Source organism: Mustela lutreola, chromosome 11 (assembly GCF_030435805.1).
Source record: "Mustela lutreola isolate mMusLut2 chromosome 11, mMusLut2.pri, whole genome shotgun sequence".
NCBI classification, from domain to species: Eukaryota; Metazoa; Chordata; class Mammalia; order Carnivora; family Mustelidae; genus Mustela; species Mustela lutreola.
This window is the reverse complement of record NC_081300.1, coordinates 89,035,594-89,054,083: the sequence shown is the minus strand read 5'-3', so window position 1 is coordinate 89,054,083 and position 18,490 is coordinate 89,035,594. Positions and strand designations below refer to the sequence as shown.

The window sequence follows — 18,490 nt, the reverse complement described above, 5'->3', positions numbered from 1 at the left end:
TCCGTGCTGCAAGACGAGAGAACTGGCTACACTCAGAGCTTGCTAATGCACCGATGGAGAAGCATGCTTATTATCATATTATGTTTGTTTCTTTAAGGTAAAATTTTGATAGCTCGTTGTCCATATACTTTGTTCTTTTCAATCCGGCGCGTCTTTTGGTTTTTGTTTTTGTTTGCGTTGAAAAATATTCTTCGGAGGAGTCTGTGGGCTTTCCCAGATTGCCAGCATGGCAGGAAGTAGGTTGAGAACCCCCTTCAACCAAGAGGAGAACAGTTGGGGGGTGAGTAAGGCATTTGGTAAAGTCGTGGAGGCAGAGAGCAGGACCCACGTGCTGAGGGAAGCTAGGACCAGGCAGATGGAGAGGCAGAGAGCAGGTGCATGAGGGAATACGGCTGGCACAGTGATAACCATCATGTAACAACATCATCTGGACCCTGCCCCAAGCCCTTCGCAAACGATGTTGAGTTCAACCATGACAACAACCATAGGAAGGTACAAAGGCGATTTCCCTTTTACAGCTTAGGCTACACATCCCCAGACGGGTTTAGGGACAAGCGCAAGGCCCTGTAGCTGGTAAGGCATAGAGTAGAATTCAGACTGTGGTCCGCTGGACTCCCCAGCTTGTGCCCTTAAGGGGTCATCTCTACTGCCCAGTATAAAGGGAAGTCTCTATAACCAATAAAGTAATCGAGGATCCCACAAATCAAGTGTAGTAAAGCCCAGGATCCCAGCACCCTTGGGAACAGCCCAGCTGAGGCTTTCTCCTTGCCCAGCTGCCTGGGGATTCCTTCCTCAACCCTCATGGTTTCCTGGGGCTCTGAGAAGCTCAGGGAAGCCGTGTCAGTTCCCTGGGCATCTGGACCAGCAAGCTTATGTCCTGCCCACTTGCATTGGCACACTATTCAAATCTTCCCTCCTGTTCTAGCCCTTGGAGCACTCTTGGCATTCATGTCACCTTCATTCCACCATTGCGTCCCAATTGGGCTTCCCAGCTTTGATGCACCTGCACCCGAGTTCCTGCAATCGGGGTCCCCTGAGGGGTTGTATACCACTGTGATGGGGGTGATCATTTTTAAGAGTTAGAACTGCATTGTTATTTGTAGGACATTACCACCAGCCCTTCCTGGACTCCCCGATAACCATCTCATCACTAAGAACTGCCACCTGGCTTCGGTGGCCGCTCTGTTTATGGTGGCACCTGGGCTGAGCCTCTCTGTTTAATCACAGCACAATGGTAAGAAAAGGCTGCGGATGTAAGACGGGAACGATTCTCTCCATGCCTGGCTATAAGGCCAGCCACATTGTGCAGACAGAGGATCGCAGCGGGGTGTGGAGAGGAGAAATGGCAGGAAACGGGGCATCGTGGGGCCTACCTCCAGGCTGGGGGAAGTCTGAAAGCCCCTCTGGACAGCATGTCCTACGCTCACACAGTCAGTAAACCCCTGCTCTGCCCGCTTGCATTACAGGCTTTGAATTCAAATTGGATTTGTTTTGCATTGAGATTGCATCTAATTTGTGGATTCGTTTTGGTTTTACTGTGCTATTAAGGTGACAGACTCATCATACCTGCTGCTTTGCTACACGCGCAGAAGCTGCCTCGTAAAACAAGTATTTCACGGCCGTGCTGGGAACGCAGTGTCTGGTGCCCTTTAAAAGTACTCTGTTTGCACATGTCATTTTGCGGGCCAAACCCATTGTTCAAAAATCGTGGTGCATTTGGAGTTAATATTCCAAGTGCTTAGCCCCCAGTCCCCATATCCTGCTGATTGCCGGGGGCAGGCCCTCCGTGCCTATTCAATTTTCGTCACCTAGTGTGTGCTAGCTCCCAGCCGCGGGAGGTAAGGCTGGGGTGTGCCAGGGGCCCACGGCAGCCCCCAAACCCTGATCAGTGTCTGATGCATGGTGAGCCCTGGGAAGACTAGTACTACTCTGTCTCACGGGGCTTAGGGAAGAGACGTCTAGTGGTGTAAAAATACCCTCTCCTGGTGTTCTTGTCTCTGTCTCCTACATCTGGGTCAAGAAAGGAGAAGGAAAATGGAGATGCAGTGGCCAACCAGAGTGGAGAAACACCTGGGAGGGAGACACGGGAGCTCTATGATGCTGTCAGGAGGAAGCTTCTGGACTGGAAAACAGATCAGCTGGAAAGACACAACTCTGAGTGACCTCGGGCAGGTTACCTAACCTCTCTGAACCTCTCGGTCTCTCTATATGTTAAGGAAGACAAGGAACCATTCCAGCCTCCCCCCACCCCCCCAGCGCTGCGCAGCAGGTGGGAGGAGCCATGGGGTCAGGGATGTGACAGGTGTAAGTGGCAGGAACACGAAAGGTTACTACTATGAGAGTCACGGTAACAGGGCCGAGTCAGAGAGACATTGGGGAGTCAGTGAGGGATGGGGATCCAGGGCAAGAGAGAGTCCCCTGAATCCATGGAAATTGCTGGCCAACAGCACTGCCGGCTTGCAGAAGACTGAATTTGTGTTCCCTGCTTTGGGGCTTAACTCTGTGAAAATATTTGGTCTTTATTTGAGATCGTTTGTTTTCCCTTGTAAGCATTAAATGTCTCTTTATAATGCATTGTTCTTGGGGAATCATGGGGAGCATCACTAACCAATTTTTTTTTCCCCTAACCGTATTTTCTTGAATAATGAACTCCACTTTGGTTTAAACGTTTTTATAAGAATTTTCCTCTTAATTGAAAAGTGATTTTTAAAATGCATTTTGGCAGAGCAGGAGGTGAGGGATGTTAAAGTTACGGTCTCATTTATTCTCGGTGGAGTGGAACCCAGGGGAGAAATCAGATACAAAAAGAAAGTAATAGAATCAAAGGAGGAAAGAAATAATACAATGAACGCATGTGGGCTTTGAACGCGCATCTAGTCACCTCCATAAGCACCCGAGGTAGAAGAGATATGGAAATGAGTAGTCAGAGCGGACATCTGACCCAAGACCAGTTCCCGTGACTTAGCAACACTGCCATCGCCTTCGAGACTCTGGGTCTCAGTTCCCCCATCTGTGGAATGGGGCAAAGCCATTTTTACCGGATTGCGGCGAGGGTCCCAGGGACAGTGGGGTCAAGGGGGAAGTATGCATTGAATAAGCTTCAAGACTCTTCTAGCTCTAAGAATCCAGATTTTGGAGAAAATGCACTAACACAGAACACACTCCCAGGTACACACACACATTCACGAACAGATGCATACTCACACACAGATAGACACACACCCCCTCACACACTCATTCTCGCACATCACTGTACCTGTGTGTAAACCACATGCGTGCCAGCTAATTCATACACACCCTCGCACACCCATATACACACAATTAAATACACATGCCTCACATGTATACCACCCCCCCACACGTTCATAGCCACACACACTCACTCTCACACACATTTTTGCACGTAGTTCCCCACACACACATGCACAGACCCTCACAACTTTCTCATAAATAACACCCCTACACCTTTATACACAACCTCCCGATACTCCCTAACGTGCACCCTTGCACGCACACACTCACCCCACACCCCCACCTCAGTCCTCCATACACAGCCCTGCACACACACACCCTCACACACGCACACACCATGTTCTTCCATTACACAGTTCCTAGCTGGAGGACCGTGTCCCCTCCACCCCTTCCCAGCTGAACTTGGGTTGAAAGCCGAGCGCCTTCCCTGCCCACTCCCCATGCTGAGCTCACGTCCTCACAGTCCCGCCACCGGGCTCTGCCCCAGGATGCCCAGAAACTGCCCAATGCTTCCGGTCCTTGACAATGTCTCTCTTGTTGATCCCTAACCTTGGCATTCGGTGACCTCCCTACTGTGAACTCTGAGCTTCCGAGTAGGGGTCCTTCCTGCCTTATTCAGGAATGCATCCCCAGTGCCTCACACAGTGGGTGTTAAGGGAGTGAATGAATGAATGAATGAATGATTGAATGAGAGAGACCTAGGGAAGGATACAGGCTGCTCAGCCCAAGGCTCTGGGCTCCGGAGTGGGCATGGGGAGAGAAAGGAGGCCTGCCCCTGGGTCAGCCCCAGTGCCCTGCCCTCTTGGGCACTCGGTCAAGCCCTGAGCCAACTCTGCCCCGTCCACACACATCCCACCTTTGCCTCCTCCTGAGGGACCCAAAGTGCTGGTAATATTTGGGACCTACCCCTGGTAGCTCATCTACCAGGGCCTCCCAGGTGCTTTTGGAGTTTGCAGGAAAGGACACTGTTCCTCGGGAGCACAGCCATTCTGCCATCCCAAATGACCTCCACACATGCTCACCAGCACGGCCCCCATCAGTTACCATGGGCCAGAACGGGGCTGTGTGATTCCCACACAGATCCTGCCAAGTGGCATCTATATTCTAGACCTGAGCAAACACAAGCTCCAGCAGAGACATAACTGGCCCAAGGTCTCGAGCCGGCAGGTGGCAGTCCTAGGATTTGAACCCAGGCCCCAAAGTCTTCGATGCTGCATTCCCCTGACTTGCCCACATTGGGTCTGGCACGCCATCCTGGGTTCCCTCAGCTTCTGTGCTTCTCCACTGGGGCAGCACACCCTCCATATTTTCCTCAGCTGTCCACTTACTGCCTGTCTCCCACGCTGGGCCAGGAACCACCCAGGGGCAGTGAGGTAGATGATTCTGGTGCCTTGTCCGGGCCCCCTTTGCCGGGCCAATGCACCCATTCCCCAGCTGCTGACTTTTTTCTAGAATATTGCTCAATATAGGAAAGCTCTCTTGCTGGGGAGATTATGACACCACCTGCCCAAACTGGAGAACCAGTAACTGATGGGCAAGGGGATACACACCAAAGGCCGCCTCCCTTTGCCTCCAGGTGGGATCCACTCTGGTCCAATTCACTCCACACCTCCTCATGGGATCCGGCTGAGGCATCTCCTGCTGAGACCCCAGCCTTACTAAGCCCCTTCGGCCCTCTCCTGCTTTCCTCGCTTGCAATTTCTAGAAAGTTCTCCTTCCAGAAACTAGGTGCCCCAGTTATCACGTCTCAGGCTCTGCTTCAGAGCTGAGAAAGGCAAAGACAAGCCTGATGATCACTGAGACCCCAGTGCCAAGGCATTTGGAGGTCATGAGTATTTACTGAATGAACAAGCCATTTTTCCTATGCTCTGTGCAAAGCCTCTGCTCTGATCAGGCCTCCTCGGTCAGGTCATGCAGAGAATCATCTCTTGGCCATAGGGAGAAGCTTGGTTCCCTGTGGTCCCCCCTCCGTCCCTGTTGCCTAGACCAATGCCTGGCACAGAGTAGGAGCTTAGTGAGCATTTGCTGAATGTATGGATATGCACGGAATGGCCGTCTGCTTTTCCGGATTCCTGTTCATACCCCCTCCAACCCTCCAAAGCCGCCTCTACCATCACCTACCAGGTAACCTCACCTGCCCTGCTCACCCTGGCCGGCTTTGACATCATACCAAAGTGCTTTGCCAGCTGTCTGCACACCTCAGGGGTTCACCGAGGGCCCTCAGGGGTCCCCCAAGGGCAAGGGACGGGGGGAGCCTAGGGATCAGTGTTTCCCACGGAACAGCTCTGTTTGACCTATTTCCATGAGGTTTTGTTTGGACTAAAGGGCGATGTCACTGCAAAGACTAAGAAGCCGGTCTGCTGTCTTGAATTTTTTTTTTGTCTGTCCGCACCCCCTCTCCTTTGACGTGGGGCACACCCTCCCTCATGCTGCCCTGTCCAAATTCTGTGTGTGGACATACATCCTCTTAGGTCCCCATGAACTGGGGGCTCTAAGTTTGGAGGTTGAAAGCACAGGCTTTGGAGTCAGAAAGGCCTGGGGCCAGTTACTTAGTCCCTCCTGGCCTCAGTTACTGTACCTATCAAATGGGAAAACAACAGAGCTGCCTCTTGAGAAGGTTAGGTAAGAATTCAATAAGATTGATCATGAAATGTTCTAAATGAGTGCCTGGCTCCTGGAAAAGTCATAAAGGGTATCTTGTAAGATTTTTTCATGACCCAAGCAGCGCTTTGGGCATACTTGGAAATTAACTGCCAAAATTATCATACCCTCCTTTGGCAAAGGCAGCTCAATCATGGATGTGCGTGAAGTTTATCTTGTCTCTGTGTGTCTCGGACACCCAACACCATGTATCATGGCCATGATCACCGGGTGCTAGTGAAAGCCACTAACCCCAGGTAGACAGTGGGGACATTCCAAGAGGCAGCTGCATGGCTAAGTAGAGCCCTCGTCCCTTGCTGTCCCTGGCTGCAAAGGGCCAGAGAAGGAACCCCAGTGTTCCTCTGCTTCTCAAGCCTCTGGCGCATTGTGTTTAGACGTGGGAGAGTCAGTAGAGAATATGATTTCTCACTTCCCGGATCCCGGTGTCTAAGGCAGCTTGTGCACAGCGAACGCTCGGTGAGTGTCGCGGAGCGAAGGCAGGCGTGAAGGAATGCGTGGATTCGAGCTCTGCCACATAAGCTCAGCGTCTAGGATAGGTGTGTCTCCATAAACGTTTTGGAGAGAATGAATGAATTCTAGTTTCGCCGCCCTAGTCTTGGTTCTGAGCCGGAGTCCCAGCACAGGGGCCGGTCATGAATATTTATGGCGGGAAATGAACCAGATACAGTATTTCCCTGGATAATAACCGGGTGTCAGCTGTGGTTGCCCCCCCTACCTTCCCACTCGCCCCAGAGTCACAGAGATGGGTTCCAGGGACGGAAGGCTTGAGTCCAGCCACCGGCCCAGCTTGGCCTCAGCCAGGGGCAAAGGGGTCTGGAAAACAGCAAGTGAGTCTCCCCAAGGTATGCAATGGGGAAACTGGCCGGCTGGCTTGCAAGTATGCTCACCGGTTAGGCCCTCGGGAAATGCTCCCCCCCAGACGGACTGTGCTGGAAAGAGCAGAGCGCGGTGACCCAGGGGTGCCTGCGCGGTGTTAGCATCCATATAACCTCACGCGCATGCACAGACGCGGACACGTGGCCATGCCCCGATGGGCACAGAGCGCTCTACTGTGACCCATCCTTCCGCCCCAGCCTACGCGTTGCAGCCACGGTCCAGCACAGGCTCAGAGACCCACACGAGGGATCCCGTTCATCTTCCAGAGGCAGCCCAGGTGGCACAAGTGGGTGGACACACAGCCAGCAGCCCCTGGCATCCCCCAGCCCTGGCATCCCATCCAAACACACCTTGCCTCCACCCCAAGCAGACGGTGGCCACAGACCACCCTGGGGTACCACCAAGAGATAATACCACCTGTCACGAGGGACCCCCCTTCCTGGATCACAGAACACCCAGCAGCCTGGAGATGAGGCTCAGAGTTCACAGTGCAGAGCCAGAGACATGTCATGTGTCCCCTCATTTCTTGGAGGGCCGGAGCTGTCCCTCTCCAGCCCCTCGCGCTGTGCCATGGGCAGGTGGCTGCTCCCTCCTTTGCCACTGCTGGGATTGATTCCCCACCCCTCCCCTCCGGGAACCAGGAGGTGGCTCAGCCCCTAGAGTGTTGCCTGGCCTGCAGGCTGGACCGGCGTCCCCAGAAGTTGTGGATCCCGGGCCAGGGCCCTACTTGGCCCCCCACCAGGCTTCAAGACACGTGGTGCTGTGAAGCCAGAGGCCTCCTCCTAGGCTTGGGCTTGCGGGGCCGCAGCCTCCCCCTGCCTGCCTCCTGCAGGGGTCTCCAGCCAGTCAAGCAAATGGGGCCTCCCCACAGCGTGATCCCGAGAGCTGGAGGAACGCGGCCTTCGAAGCCCAGACAGGCCAGCACAGAGAACGAGCCCCACCTGCCGCGACGAGGAGGCGGCTGGGACCCTGACGCCTCAGTCTGCGCCGACTGGTCCTTCATTCACCCACCAGGTTCCCTGTAGCCACGGTCTGGGGTTGGCCCCAGCAGCTGCACGGTCCGGGGGGGAGATGCTGGGCTGGCACTGGGCCCCCTGGGGTACCCTTATGGAGGACGGGGATGCTGGGAGGCCCCAGAATGCCCCAGGAGAGCAAACCACACCAGGGCCCCTTCCCGAGATGCCCGGGCCCGGTTCACCACGCCCGCCTGTCCCGGGGGGCAGGGCCCCTGCTCGGTACTCACCGGCTCCGGAGAGGCCTCGCCCCGGCGTGGTGGCGGCCACCCCCTCTCAGGCGGTGCTCCCCATCTGGAGAGCCCAGCGGCACTAATCAGCCGCCTGGCGTGGTGCGGCCGAGTGGCTGGGGTTTAATTGACACCAGGTGGCCCCTCCCCAGGGGCAGGCCGGGAGGCGGCTCTGCCCGGCAGGGAGGCCAAGCCCTGGGCAGGGGGGCTGCACCCAGGCCTGGCCGGTTCAGGCCTCCCCTGGAGAGACCAGGGCGGTCAGGTGGCCGCGGGCCACCCCTCCCCGCCTCTCCTCCGCTGCTTCCATAGCACACCCCAGCCCTGCTTCCCTAGGCTCTGACCTTTCTTTTCATTTCAGAGACAGCAGGGACAGTGACAACGTCTGCCCAGGAGGAGCGTGGCTCAGGTTTCTCCCTGGCTGGCTGTGGGCAGCCAGGAGTGCGTGCCCTGGGTCGGCCGTGGCCAGGCCCGGCCGGCTGGATCCTCAGGAGGGCCACCCGCTGTGGTCGTCGAGGAACCCCCAAACCACCTTTTATTGAACACTTACTATATGCCAGGCCCCGCACGGGGCCCGCACGGGGCTCTGAGGGATGGGTGTTTATTAACTCCACCTTGTAGGTGAAGAAAGAGAGGCTCAGAGAAGCTAACGTCTTCCCTCAGTCACACAGCAGGAGAGATACCTAGTCAAGGATTTTAACCTGCAAAGCAGGCCACCATCTTTCAGATCAGGTGGCTGGGGGAGGCAGTTCCCAAGGGCACACAGCAAGGTGTGGTATTTGGATCTGTCACCAGATGTGTTGGGCTGCCCAGAAAAGCCAAGCCCAGCGCCGGAACATAAGCCTTCTCTCCTGACCCACGTGCGACCCTGCTTATAGTAGGGTTCCAAGTGAGCCAGAACTGGGGTTTAAGGGGAAAGAACATTGGGAAGTGGAGTCAGAAGACCTGTGTTGAACCTGCTGTGTGACTTTGAGCAAGTGACTCGACCTCTCTGGGCTTTGCTGCCACCGTGGTGAGCACCCAACAGGAAGCCAGATGGAAAGTACTTCGTGACTGAGACTCACTGGGCAAGACTGGGGATTGCCGAGATGGTGCCTCTTCTGTCCCAGTAGCCTTGCCCAGCGACCCCCACCCCTGGTTGTCTCCCCTTACCATCAGAGGCAGTGAGACCCGGCAGTGAGAGCACACGCAATGTCTGTAATAACACACCTGGGTCCAAATCCTGGCTCTGTGCCGCATCAACCACATGACCTTCAGAGGTCACTTCACTTCTCTGGGTCTCAATTTCTCATCTCCAAAGGGTGCAGAGGAGCCCTCCTCGCTCCCCACCTGGGCTGTGTGAGGGCAAAGGAGAAACTGCCCAGCAGCCCCCTCTTCAGTCAACACTGTTTACTGAGCACCTACTATGTGCGGGTCATGGTGTTGGGGACATAATGATGGGCAAAATAGAGTCAGTCTGTGCCCTGGGGGTGGAGAGACAATACATAAAAGAACACACAAAAAATTATGTAGTTCCTGGTCGTACGTCCTTGAGAAACAGGTGGTTATTGTTCACGCACTTACTCAATAGAAGAACTCACGCCCCTACTATGTGCTAGATAACTCAGGACCACAGGGCAATGTAGCAGTGAGCAGGGTGGACAGGTCCCCGTGCAGAGGAAGCTGGCACATTCTAAAAATTAACCATGACAACATATAGCAATAATAATTATTGTAATAGCATTCTCAGGCAGGACGCCCCCCCCGGCCCCCATCCCTTCTGTCTTGGTTTCCTTCCTGATAGAATAACGTGTCTCTCCGCTGGATCTGCCCCTTGGGGAGCTCCAAGGTACAGTGTGGGATTCCAGAACATTCCTAGGTCTAATCCTCAGTGAGGCTCATGGGCTCCTTTCGGTCTGACTTACGGGCACCCTGGCAGGCAGCTCATCCCTCTGGCCCAGACCCAGGCCCCACGTGGTTTGGGAGGAGCTGAGCCTGTGACTCAGCCTGCTTGGCTTGTCAAGCGGAGAAGGGAGCAGGCAGCTGGCTAGGTTGTCAGCCATGGGGCTGTCATGAACCAGACGTGGGGCAGGTGCCCAGGGTACAGACTGGACTCTCAGGATGGCAAGGCAAGGGCTCCGAGCTCAGGTGATGGCATCCCGGCGCCTGGCAGTGTGTGTTACTCCTAAAGAGAATATTCTGGTACAAGGCAGTGAGAAATCATGGAGTGGACTGCTTTGTGAGTGAATGATCTCCCTGTCAAAGTGTTCCAGTGTTGTGTAAAGGGGACTCCAGAAATCGGGAGAGGGTTCTGGAAAAGCAAGTTGATTTCTGTGCCTAATTTTGGACATCACCTTCCCCTGGAAGCTTTTTCCGAGACCATTTCCCACCCAGGCAGGTGCTTCCTCTGAGCTCCCGCACCCCAGGCTTCCCCCTACCCTGGCACTTACCTCCTCGTGCTAAAATGGCCTGTTCACTTGTGTAATTAAGCCATAAGACCGAGCTCCAGCTTTTCTGTCTTGTCCACACTGAAACACACCCAGCGCCTGTCCTCTGTCTGGGCTCGCCAGCCGGCTGTCCCCAGTCTTCCGGGCCCGCTCTGTGCCTTCTTGCACACGGCAGGGACCGGCACCCAGCTCTAGAGCAGTGCCATCCAGTAGAAATACGCCGTGAGCCCCAGATCTAGCCATATGTTTTCTAGCAGCCACATTAAAAGGGTAAAAAGCAACAGGTTACTTTATAACCGATTATAAAGTATTTTTTTTGAGGGGCACCTGCGTGGGGCAGTCTGTTAAGCATCTGACTCGTAATTTCGGCTCAGGCCCCGAGTCGGGCTCCGTACTCAGAGGGGAGTCTGCTCAGGATTCTCTCCTTCTGCCTGTCCCATTCCCTCTCTAAAATAAATAAATAAACTCTTTACAAAAATAAAGTGCTTTCTTTAACCCAGTATGGTCAAAAATGATCAATCACATCGACGTGTAATCAATATAAAATTTTTTAATGAGATACTTTACATTCTTCCTGACTTTTTTGAACGCCTTAGACATCCGGTGGGTAATACCACTTTCATCTCAAATTAGACTTGCCGCATTTCAAGGTGTCCATGGCCACATCTGACCAATGGCTGCACTGGGCAGGCCTGGAAAGTCTTGTTGACTGTGAGAATGAGGATAAGAGGTAAGATATTCTCAGCTCAGTGGGTAAGGCGTCCCTGAGCTCACAGAGACTGTGGGTTGCCATGCTCTTTTTTTTTTTTTTTTTTTTTTTTTCTCATTACGCTTCTCTTTTGCTTGGCCGGTGATTCCTTTATGTTCTTTCTGTCCTTGAAGATCCCAGTGCTGAGATGGAAATGAACCAGCTTTTTCAGAACTCTCTCCCGATTTCTGGAGTCCCCTTTACAACAACCCACTGGGACACTTTGACAGGGAGCTCATTTGCAAGGCAGTCCCCTCCTTGTTTTCTTACGGCTTCTTACTAGAATATTCTCTTTACTACTGACAATAGATCACCCAGCGGTTTGAACTCAGGGGACTGAGTGCCAATCCTGGCTTGGCCACGTAGTTGCATGACTCCGAGCCTCAGATTTTCAGATTTTACTTGATGAATTAAATTTTAAATTTAAATCGCTATGTGGTGGCTACTGGCCATCAAGTCAGGAAGAACAGCTTTCCAGTGTCGTGGGAGTATTGAGGGTAAAGCCCCTGGCAGAGAGCACAACTTCCTCTCTTGATGCCCCATGGACCTGGCTACTGTGTCTGTAAAGATTGTGGAGGTCCCTCTTGAGTAATCACAAATCCTGATGGTGAGTGGAAGAAAATCACCCAAGGCTGGGAAAGAAGTATCTGAGGGAGTTAAGGATGCAGAAGTGGCAAAAACCCCTCAACTCTCAGAGACACTCCTCTCCCAGCATGTTGGGAGATGGCAAGTTCCTTCCAGCAAAAGCCTTGAGTATTAAAGTTCAACTGTTGATGAGACAATGAGAAGGGAAAGATGGACCAGGTAGCTCACAGACTTGGGGGAGGTGGAGACTGCAGGATTGCAATGGAGGTAAAGAGATGCATTGGAAATAGCATTGACCTTCATCTGGGTGGCTTATCATAAAATTGTTCACCATAGCCAGCAGGTATCTGGTTTACCACGTGCCTGGCTCTGTGGTAAGTGGTTTACATGTATCACCTCATTTAATGTTCACAATGACCCTGTGGCATAGAGACTACTATTATCTCCATGTTATGAATGGATGGTGAAATGGAGGCTCAGAGAGGTCAGGCGACTGACCCAAAGTTGCCCAGCTAGTGAGTGGACAGATCTGGGATTCCAGCATTAAGTCTGGCTGACTGTGAAGTCCTTGCTCTTTCTCCACAGTGTGTTACTGTTTTCCTGTCCAACCCTCTTTATATTTCAAAGTTCCAAAAACTTTGCATCAGTCTTGAAATTCATCCTATGAGGTCATGTCATATCCGCATTTGACAACGATGAAAAAACTTGAACCGCCAATAGGCTCAACAACTTGCCTAATAAAATATTAGTTTAAGGGAATCTTTAATGGAATTGCCTCAGAAATCATCTTGAACAATTTTCTTTTATATTTAAAAATAAACCTTAGTCATATTCTGCTCTGTTCAGATCTTTCTAATTTACTTAGAAGGTAATTGTCTTCTTCTCTTTGGCTCTGGAGTTTTGCAACAAATACCTCTTTGCGAGGAGAAATGACATTAAGACCTGACTTGGTATCATATGGATCTTGAGCAGAGTTCTGGGCTAGAGACCAGGTCACTCCTCAAGTTTGTTTGTTTTGCAAGTGGTGAAAACGATTCTAACTAAGCTTTGAAGAAAGAGGAAGAGGGAGAATTGATTAGAATATAGAGCATCTGGAGAATCCAAGGAATCAAGGAAAAGAAGAAACCATCTGCTGGGGCGGGGGGGTGTCAGTAAGAAGAAGTTCTCAGACCTTCTTTGAGCAACACATTTAGCTCCTAATACTACCTAGCCCCCAACCCCTGCCTGCAAATCCCAGGTCAGAATTCCAAATTCCCAGGGAAATAAATCTGATTGGCTCAGCATGGGTCACGTGTCCACCCCTCTGAACCAATCAGCTTTGGTGGGCAGGTGGACTCATGCAGGGCTGTCTTCCCAGGGGCTACTGGGGATGCATACACCTGCAGGGTGCAGAGAAGGTCAGCAGCCGGGCTGCTAGGGGCTGCTAGGGGCTGCTAGGAGAGCAAAAGAGGGACTCTGACATCTGGGAAAGAACCTTCCCAATCCCAATCCACTGTGGCTGGATGTCCTTTCACTGTCCCCTGATGAACAGACTTGTCTCCTCCTTCCCTAGAGAGTGCTGACCATTTTGTAATGCAGGAGTCAGCAAACAATTTCTGTAAAGGGCCAGATAGTAAATATTTTTGGCTTCACAGACCATACCTTGGGCATGGCTGTGTTCCAATAAAACATTATTTATGGGTGCTGACATTTGAATTCTATATAATTTCCATATGTCATGGAATATTCTCCCACTTTCCCCCAACCACTTAAAATATAAGAATCAGTCTGTGCAGAAATAAGTGGCAGGTCAGATGGGGCTTGGGGCCTGTAATTTGCCAAGTCCTGCTGTAATGAAAAACAGCACTAAGTCCTTTGATCTAAATGTTTACGTTGAGATAGAGAAATCAGCAATGGAGGCAAATATCATTTCAAGTAGGTTGCAAATGCAAACTTAAAAATCAGCCATAAAAGGACTTAATTTCATATTCAATACAGTAACTGCAAAGGATATCAGTGAGTGATACTGACCAATCTACCCCCCCCCAGGTCAGTGTCCAGGGGACATCACTCAGCAGTGTTTCATATCTGCATCCTGGCCAAAGTGGCATCAGCAATGAGCAAATTCTGGTTTCCTGAAGATCTTCTGGCCATTGTTCCTTAAGTTCCTTAAGATCTGGGGCACCTGGGTGGCTCAGTGGGTTGAGCCTCTGCCTTCGGCTCAGGTCATGATCTCGGGGTCCTGGGATTGAGCCCCGCATTGGACTCTCTGCTCAGCGGGGAGCCTGCTTCCCCCTTTATCTCTGCCTGCCTCTCTGCCTACTTACGATCTCTCTCTCTCTCTCTCTCTGTCAAATAAACGAATTAAATCTTTGAAAAATAAGAAAAAAAAAGTTCCTTAAGATCTGACTTTCCATTCTTTAAAAAGATCTCATTAGGATTGGAGAGTGTCACATAGAACCAAGAACCAGGATAGAGCCGGACTAGAACACAGCAGGCCTGCTGCCCACCCCCTCCCCACCAAGCCCGACCCTGCAGTCACACTGCTGGTATGGAATTAGACGTTAATTTAAAAAAAAAAAAAAAAAAAAAAAAAAAGAGGAAGAAAAAATAAATCAAAATCCTAAGATATTTTTTTGGAGGTGTTGAAGCTCCATTCTTTCTGAATAAAAGTCAGAGGGAGGGGAGCCCTGTACTAGAGGGGACTTGGTTCCAGAGCCTCAAGCTCCAGCCCCTGTCACCCTGGCAGAAGTGGGGAGGGCATTTGCAGAGAGGCTGAGTCTGCAGCTTCGGCTGAGATCCCAGGTGGGTCGGGACTCCACAGTCGGTCTTTCTTGTACCAAACTGATCTCTTGGGTTTCTGGACTGGGGAGAGCTGCTGCAAACCCCAAAGACACATGGGTTTCATTGGCAATGGAAGAATAGCAAATATCAGCCTTTCTTAAATTAGGAGCTAGGCTCCCTGCTACTATTTATTAAGGAAACATTCCCAGGGGAGATGGGTAGGGGAGGGGGTGAGGGAGGGGCTATTTCAGGGGAGGTCCCAGCCTCAGTGTGACACTGCGGGGTGGGAAGCCTGGAGTATAAGTTGCACCTCAAGGGTCATCCTCCTTCAAGGGTTCCGACTGGCTTCTACACCACCCGTCACCGCTAACGGCTGCCAAGGAAGGATGTGGAAGCTTCTCCAGCATCCCAAGGACAGTCTTCCCAAGAAGTCATAGGAGCAGCCTGAGAAGCAAAGGCACTCGGAGGTCAGAGAGGGGAACCCCTAACTGCAATTATTCAGGGCCAAGTTTCCTGAGTGGGAGAGCTGGGTTCAAAGCCCTGGTTTCCAACTCCAGAGCTTGGAACTTGAACACGAAGCTGGTGTGCCCCCCCCCCCAAACACTTGTATATGGCTTGTATATGGACTCCTGCTGCATATGGACAGGGCTTTGGAGAAATGAGAAAAATACAAGTGTATTTGAATTTTATTCCTCAAATGATGGTCACCTTATTTTTTATTTTTTATTTTTTTTGTTAATAATAGCCTTTCTCTTATAAAACAATGGTGACAATAAGTTGCAGAAATCATATTTGTGTTTTGCTTTCTTTGCTTTCTTCTTCTGATGTCTTTACTTGTAAAATAAAAATCTGAGACAATATACCAGTGTCCCTAAAGTTTTTTCTTTTTTTCTTTCTCATTTAATGGTCCAGGACATATGAACCGCCAGGGTCCAAGAATATACTTTGAATTTTTTCCATGGCTGAGACCAGTGTTTCTCAAAGCATTCCATGCAACAGGAATCCCCTAAGATACAAGGTTCTGGGACAGATAAGTTGGGAAATCTATATCCTCTAGCCCCCTCTGGGAGAGTTTATAAGGTACGTGAGCATATTAAAAGCTCTGACAAGTCCTGCAGCAAAGAAACGTACTTAACTTACTTTCACCCAGTGCCCTTTTGCTTTTTGATCACACTCATTTACCTGCCATGAACATATTTCAGGAAAATTCCATACACCGGCTAAAGCCACTGTTCCTGGGGCCCAAGACTGTGTTTTTCCTTGTTTGGCTCATTAGTGGCTGAGGTGGCATTTCACATGAGCGTAAACCCCCAGGAGAGCCTCCCGAGTTATAAATGGTGCAGGGGAAACAATGACCCAATTGTCAGACACTGTAGTGATTTAGAGCCCTTGGAAGGGCAGGGACATTTACAACACGGCACAGAGCTGGATGCAGGCAAGTCCCAGCCTGCCTGCTTGCCGGCAGCCCCAGAACCCACGGCCCACTCCAGGAGCAATGATCCTGGGTTCTTCAGACAAGCCGTGACCTTCAGGCATGTCTTAGCAACACAAATGGCAGTAGTCAAATAAGGCTTGCAGGTATCCAGCTGCAACCAGAGGGAAGGGGTGGGTTGGGGGAGTGGGGGTGAGTGAGCGTGGGGACCAAGGGGTGTGGGCATGTGGGTGAGCCGTGGGAAGTTGAGCGTTCTGAAAGTGGCTGATTGCCATTGTGTGTGTGTGTGTGTGTGTGTGTGTGTGTGTGTGTGTGTGTGTGTTCATGTGAACACACAGAGATCAGCTCTGGCAGGTAAAGCAGGTAAAGCGGGGGTTTGAGGGGGGTACACCCCTGCAAGCTGTAAGCCCAAGAGAAGAGGTTGTAGGCCAGGGACTAGGGCCTCCTCTTTGCCCAGCTCCACTCCTCCTGGAGCTTGAACCTCCTGCAAAGCCCATACCTTTGGGCGCTGCCTGGACCTCTCGGAGCATCTTGGAAGATGTAGGAAAGGCCCAGGAGGTATCCTTCCCCCAGGACCTGTTACAGGAGGGGGGGAAGCTATGGGACTCATGGGTCTGACCACTTCCCATCCACTGACTGGGACCCCGGATTCCCACCACTCATCAGGCCCAGCCCCAACGCCTCTTCCTGGCAATTGAGGCCCTCCACACTGTCCCCCATCCAAGTCCCAACACTGTTTCCCAGAACATCCCAAACTAAAATATGCCCCGCGGGCTTACCCTGCACTAAACACTAAGTATTTTGTGCCATGTCACTGAGTCATGAAGGAAACACTGTCGTGATGCCCACTTTAGAGATGAGCAGACGGGGTCTCCAAGGGACAAAGTGACTTCCCCAAGGTCACAGAGCTGCTAAGTGGTTTATAGCCCGGACTCGAATGCAAATCTAGGGCTTACCCCGCTGCCTAGGCATCAGGATGCTTCTGGCTCAGGCAGGCCTCTCTGAGACTCAAGTTTGCTACATCTGCATAAGGGGGACAATGAAGTATTTGCTTCAGAGGACCACGGCGACGGTTAAATGAGATGACAAGTGTAACTTGCTTAGCATCGTGTCTGGGAACAAGCTGGTGGGAGATGGGAGATGAGGGTGGGCTATGGAGGGTCTCAGTTGAAGCAAAGGTGAGGAGGAACCCAGGGGCCAGAAGGGTCTGCAAACCCTTGTCCCTGCTACCTGGACAACGGGGTGGCCTCCTCTGCGCCTTGCTTCTGGCTCCCAGGTACTTCCCCTGCAGCGTGTGCACGGAGGTTAATGAGCTGTTCAGTTCCGTTGACTTGCAAGGCCTCCCTCACTCACTTCAACACCTGCTGTGCCTGATTAATGGTGGCCCTGCGGCCACAGAGGACCACAAGCCAGAACCAGGACAATCAATTAGTTCCAGGCCCCAGGGAAGACTCTGGCCCCTTCTCTTCTGCTTGAAATAGGAGCAATAAAGATGGAAGGTTCTGGTCTCGTTCCATACCTCCTCCCCAAGTCAACGCTGTCCCAGGGCTAAATGTCAGATCTGGGCTTGAAATAAATAATGTCTATTGGTTGTTGATGCCAGGAACGGTGTGAAGTGTTTTACTTACCTGCTTTCAATTCTGAGCGCAGCTCTCTGAAGTAGAGCAAGTATTATCCCCATCTCACAAATGAACCAGGGCTCTGAAAGTCGCCATCCCTGTCCAGCCGGGTCACACAGCCCGCGTGAGTGCTACAGCCCAGGACTGAAGCCAAGACACCACATGAGACTCTGATTTCCTGGAGCCTCAGTTTCCCCATCTATAAAAATGGGTCCCCTCGTGCTCACCTCCCAATTTGACTGTGGTGAGTGGGAGGAAATGGCCCTCGAGAAGGTGGGTTGACAATGTTAGAGCCCGAGTCAGAGTTGTCCTCTGTTTCTTTCTGCTCTTGGACGAATGGAATATTCCCTGCCTCACTGGCTGGTTTTCCAGATCAGAAGAGGTCTCGTTTCATAGAAGTACTTTAGTGGGCTTTAGCCATCCAAGGTACCTGGGACCCGCTGTGCTGCGTGTGTCCTCAAGAGATCATGAGCTCTGGCTTCTTGCCTTGTGATGGGTCAATTACTCCATCCCCTGAACCCAGCTTCCTCATCTGTCAAATGGAATTGGGAGGTGGTGGGGAGGGGTGGGTTGGACACAGAGCAGGTGGTTAATACGCAGAGCCATATTTGTGTGTGCCTATGTATATGTGTACATGTGCGTGCACGTACGTATGTGTGGGTGTATTAATCACCCCGTATTACCCCTAGGGAGAAAACTCACCTATGGCTGGCTGGCTGGGATACTTGGCCAGGCTACGATAACTTGCATTAGTTACCGTTCAGCAAGCCCTCACTTCCCTCCACTTCCTGGTCTGGGTGAAGTTTACGGCCCCATCCTGTTGAAAGTCTGGGTCAGGGGAGCCTGGGTGGCTCAGTCCGTTAAGCGTCTGACTCTTGATTTCAGCTC

At 51.8% G+C, this 18,490-nt stretch overlaps 1 protein-coding gene across 1 annotated transcript in view; it reads right to left on the bottom strand.

The window, feature by feature from the left end:
• The window catches only part of NOS1 (nitric oxide synthase 1), a 175,719-nt gene extending 167,666 nt beyond the window's left edge, over positions 1-8,053 (bottom strand). The window contains exon 1 of the mRNA XM_059140981.1: positions 8,033-8,053. The gene's annotated coding sequence lies outside the window, so the exon portion shown is untranslated. The remainder of the gene's footprint in view (positions 1-8,032) is intronic.
• Between the last annotated feature and the right edge of the window lie 10,437 nt (positions 8,054-18,490).